Raw genomic sequence first — 4,570 nt, 5'->3', positions numbered from 1 at the left:
CGGCAGTTTGGAGGCAGAGATCAGGACAAATCCTAATTCTATTACTAACGCTAAGTTCTGATCATGACAGGTGGAAACTGGAACTCAGAAGGACCCTGAAGTTGGTGTGGAGGAAGGGCAGGGGTCCAGAGGTGGTACTGGTTATCTGTGTCTCTGTAATAAATTAACAAAAGCAGAGCTGCTTCAGGTCAGGAATCCAGGTGTGGCTGAGCCAGGTGCCCCCACGCTGAAGGCCTTTCATTTATTATCTCAGTTTCTTGGGGTCAGGAATCCAGGTGTGGCTTAGCCAGGTGCCCCCAGGCTGAAGGCCTTTCATGGCGGGGCGGGGCACTACTGCCATTGGCCAAGGCCGTCCTCTCAGCTGAAGGCTCAACTGGTGGAGAACCCAGTTCTGAGCTCACTCGAGGTTACTGACAGGAGTCAGTTCCTCACAGGTTGTTGGCGGGAGCCCTCCCCTCCGTCACAGGGCATTTCAACAGGGCAACTAGCTTCCTACAGAGCAGGTAAGGTGGGGGAGGGTGCCTGAAAGGAGCAGCCTGTCACTTTGGCCATCTTCTCTTCTCCAGAATCACATCAGGAAGTCCAGCTCACACTCAAAGGCATGAATAGCAGGAAGCCATCTCAAAGGCTCTCTGTCAGTGTCTCAGCTGGAACCTGAAGAGTGAAGAGAAATTGACTAGGTGAAGAGGAGGGGGTGGGCAGTGGCTGGTAGGGTGGGCTGCAGCTGTAACTCAGTGTGGCTGTGGGGAAAGTGCCTTCCTCGGGAGGAGAGTGTGGTAGAGACCAGCAGGGCCCAGAGGGTGTGTAACCTTTGAACCCAAATTTGTGAAGGTGAACTTTATCCTGGGAGGATGGAGAACTTAAAGCTGGAGACTAAAATTGATAACACTGTTGTGGAGAGAATGAGGCAGGCCATTGGGGAATTTTGGTCTAGGGAGTGACTGAAGGGACAAAATAGAGTCTAGAGATACGAAGGAGCTGGAATTCGTGAGGCCGAGAGACTGACTGTTGCCACCTTGTATGCAAGTTCAGCAGAGTTTCTGGTATCCCCAGGTTCCTCCTTGAATAATTTGGGAGAGCCTTTCTCTGAGATATGAAACACAGGGGACAAACATGGTGAGGAGCTCAATATTTGAAAAACAGGGAGTGTGAGGTGCTTTGCGGGACATCCGAGAGTAGGTGCCCTCTAGGCAGCTGACATGGGCATCTGGAGGGCTTCCCACAGAAAGAGTGAGAGATGCAAATTAGAGAACAGTAAGCACCCAATGGCGATCAATGATCGATCGTGGGAGTGGATAATATGCCCACCAGAGTTTCCAGGACACCTTGAGCAGCAACAGTGCTTTGAAAGACAGTACAAGAAGACAGGCCAGTGAACAACAGAAAACCCTAAATATGCTGCCAGGAAGGAAAACCAGGAGCCATAGGAACCAGAGAGAACACAGGGCAGTAAGTGTCAAGCAAGGACTGCAGAGCCTGGAGAGCTGAAGCCTGGGCCAAGTGGGGAGGGAGGTGAAAAGGAATGTTCTCCAGAAATGCAAAGTGATTTAATATTTTAGAAGTTAAAGCTGCCATTTCAAAATCCCATTTTAAAAGACAAACAAAATAGATAAACATTTAGGCATCAGTTCCCTAAAAGATCACCACAAAAGTCACAAGTGAAGTTGCTCAGTCGTGTCCGACTCTTTGCGACCCCAGGGACTGTAGCCCACCAGGCTCCTCCATCCATGGAGTTTTCTAGGCAAGAGTACTGGAGTGGGTTGCCATTTCCTTCTCCAGGGGATCTTCCTGACCCAGGGATTGAACCCGGGTCTCCCGCATTGTGGGCAGATGCTTTACCGTCGGAGCCACCAGGGAATCCCAAAAGATGGCCAAGGAGGCTTAAAAACAACAAAAAAAAACAGTTCCAGGGGAGGTCCCAACCCTATAAAATTAGTCTCTCAAAAAGGAGGCAGGGGCAACTGTAATTTTTTTTCTAAAAGTAGCTAAATGATTTTGAAGTGTAACAAGATTTTGAAATCACTCATTTAAACCTCTAAGAACTACTGGTTCATACTTGGCTTAAGCTCTTTCAGAAGAATTAAAGTGACAGAAAAATTCATAGATTGCTGAACTGCAAGAAGCTGATTGTTAAATTTAAGACTTTAATAGGAAATTTAAAGCAATCAAGAAAATAAACTCCCCCACAAAGCTAATTAAAAAAAAACCCACCAACTATAAAACACATCTTGTATGTTTATTATCAAGAAAAATGGTAATGATGGCAATTAAGACTATAAATTTAGTTGAGAGTAAATGAGAGCTAGTTTAGTAAATAAAACTGCCTGTAAACATTTGTAAAATAGTTCTCCTCCTCCGTATGGTTTGTAAAAGAACCCAGTGGACCTCAGAAGAGCTGGGGCTGGTTCCTGGCTCTAGCAGGGTGGGAAGTCCTCATTGTTTCACAAACCAAGAAAAGCTCCCCAGCTCATGGTTGCCTCTTCTCTGGGAAAACCACAAGCTCCCTTCTCAGCACTCTGAGAGCAGTCTGGGCTGCATGGTTCCCTCCACTTCCTTACTGCTTTCCTTTGTCCCTGGAGATTTAACTGTGAGCCTCCAAAGTGCATTAAAAGCCCCTTCCAGGTCCTTTGGGGACCCCTGTCCTCATAAGTTCCACAACCAAAGAGCAGCCTTTCACATACAAACTCTCTAGACCCCACCTTGGGCCCCTCCAGACTGGCAGCAGGCCCCCAAGGACTTACCTCCTATCTTGTGGAAACATGTTTCACAGTTCACCAACTCACCCCTCCCCTTTCTCCAGGACTTTAACTTCAAATAGTTTTCTCCCTTCTACCTTCTCTTGCTGTCCTTAAAGACACGTATACTGGTTTTTCATTAGTTTTAAAATATTAACTCATCAGGAAATGAAAGTAGCAGAGGGAAAGGCGTTAATCACAGCTCCCCTCCCTGGCCCAGGGGGAGCCTCTCTAGGAAGGCTCAGATGTTTACATCTTCAGGTCAAATTGCTCCAAACAATGGTTGCCCTTAGGTTTCCCCTCTTGGGGCAGAAGGTGCCTAATTTCACTGGTCTCCCACCGCACACAAGGATTTCTCTGGCCTCCTTATAGTATTTCTTTAAAATTACTTAAATCTCAATCTTATTAGTCCACAAAGAAAGGCAAATAAAATACTTTTGTTTTATCAAGATGGCAGTAAATAAATAAAATGAAGCTTGTTAATACCTAGTTAGAGCCAGCTCGCTGGGAAGCTGACTAATTCTTGCACCGCTGGAGGGGTTCTGAATCTAGAGCCTTAAATGTGTGCATACCCTTCACAGTAATCCCACATCTAGGAAAATATCCTAAGGAAATAATCAAGAGATGCAGTCAAGGATTTAAGAACAAAGAATATTCAGGGCAAAGCCATAACTGAGAAAAACTGGAAAAGAAAGACGTACGTGCCTCCCAGGTGGGGCTTGGCTCCACAAACCCTCCAGCACCTCGATGGTGGATGGGGCGCGCCCAGCCACGCGGTCATTCAGGTGGCAAACGTTTACTAGGTACTCTGCATTAGGCACTTGGCTGGGTAAACAAAACAGGTTAAGTCCCCCCCGCCTCGCCCCCGCCCGAAGATACACTCAACTAAAATTCATGATCTAAAACAATTCTAAAATTGTTTACATTGTGTTTTTTGGGGGGAAGCCGATTACACACTGTATCACTCCCCCTCTTTCAACCCCTGCCATAAGCAGTTACCAAATCCGAATATTTTTTCCTTCAGTGGCTTTCCCTAACCGACCTCTTCAATTCCTTTTCAAAAGCAGATCCTAAGGCTCTGAGGTAACCTGATAACAGCGGAAAGAACACCCACATGGAAGTCTTCCGATTGGTTTCTAATTTCAGGAAGTTGCCGACTTTGGGCAAATCACGTCACCTCTGGGACTGTTTCTTTCTTTTTAACCTTTGATTTTGTATTGGGGTATAAGCTGGTTAACAGTGTTGTGATCGTTTCAGGTGAACACCAAAGGAAATCAGCCTTACATATACATGTATCCATTCTCCCCTCCGGGATTGTTTCTAATCAAAATAAAAGGCTGGCCTTCATCTTTCTCGGAGTCCAGTAATTTTTGACTCTGACAGAACCATCCGTAGATGAGGAAGTCTCAGCCCGTGGCTAAAAGGAGGGGGAGGCAGGGAACCCCTTGAGGATCTGCGCATTTCTGTCTAGGGAGTTCCCAGAACACCGACAAGGTAAGGGGCCGCCTCCCTGGAAGGGGGGCGAAAGTGTAGAAGTAGGCGGGCCTGTGGCTGGGGAAGGCCGGGAGGTGGCGCAGGCCCCGCCCAGGCCCCGCCCAGGCCAGCGCTCTGCGCGCCGCTCTCCTGCCTGAGCAGACTCCAGGCCCACAAGGTTGGTAAGCAGGCAACGTCCTTCCTTCCGGTTGTTATTTAATGTTAATAAAAAAACAGCTCATAATTATTGGGAGCTTCCAGGTGCAAGATAGTGTGTCGGTGGTTTAGTTACCTCACAACCAAAGTACGAGGTTCATTCTGCTAATTCCCATTCTTAGGGCAAAACGGAGGCTTAGGAAGTT

The 4,570-nt window shown here is 47.2% G+C and overlaps 1 long non-coding RNA gene across 1 annotated transcript; it reads right to left on the bottom strand.

Annotated features, from left to right (window-relative positions):
* Positions 1 to 207: 207 nt before the first annotated feature.
* On the bottom strand, positions 208 to 4,361 carry LOC133247962 (uncharacterized). The gene is made up of 2 exons (XR_009736577.1): positions 3,222 to 4,361; positions 208 to 654 (listed from the first exon to the last, which is right to left on the bottom strand). It is a non-coding gene; the product is annotated as an uncharacterized LOC133247962 (long non-coding RNA).
* Positions 4,362 to 4,570: the final 209 nt, after the last annotated feature.

Source organism: Bos javanicus, chromosome 5 (assembly GCF_032452875.1).
Source record: "Bos javanicus breed banteng chromosome 5, ARS-OSU_banteng_1.0, whole genome shotgun sequence".
In the NCBI taxonomy this organism is placed as follows: Eukaryota; Metazoa; Chordata; class Mammalia; order Artiodactyla; family Bovidae; genus Bos; species Bos javanicus.
The sequence above is the reverse complement of the archived record's forward strand: the minus strand, read 5'-3'. Positions and strand labels throughout refer to the sequence as shown.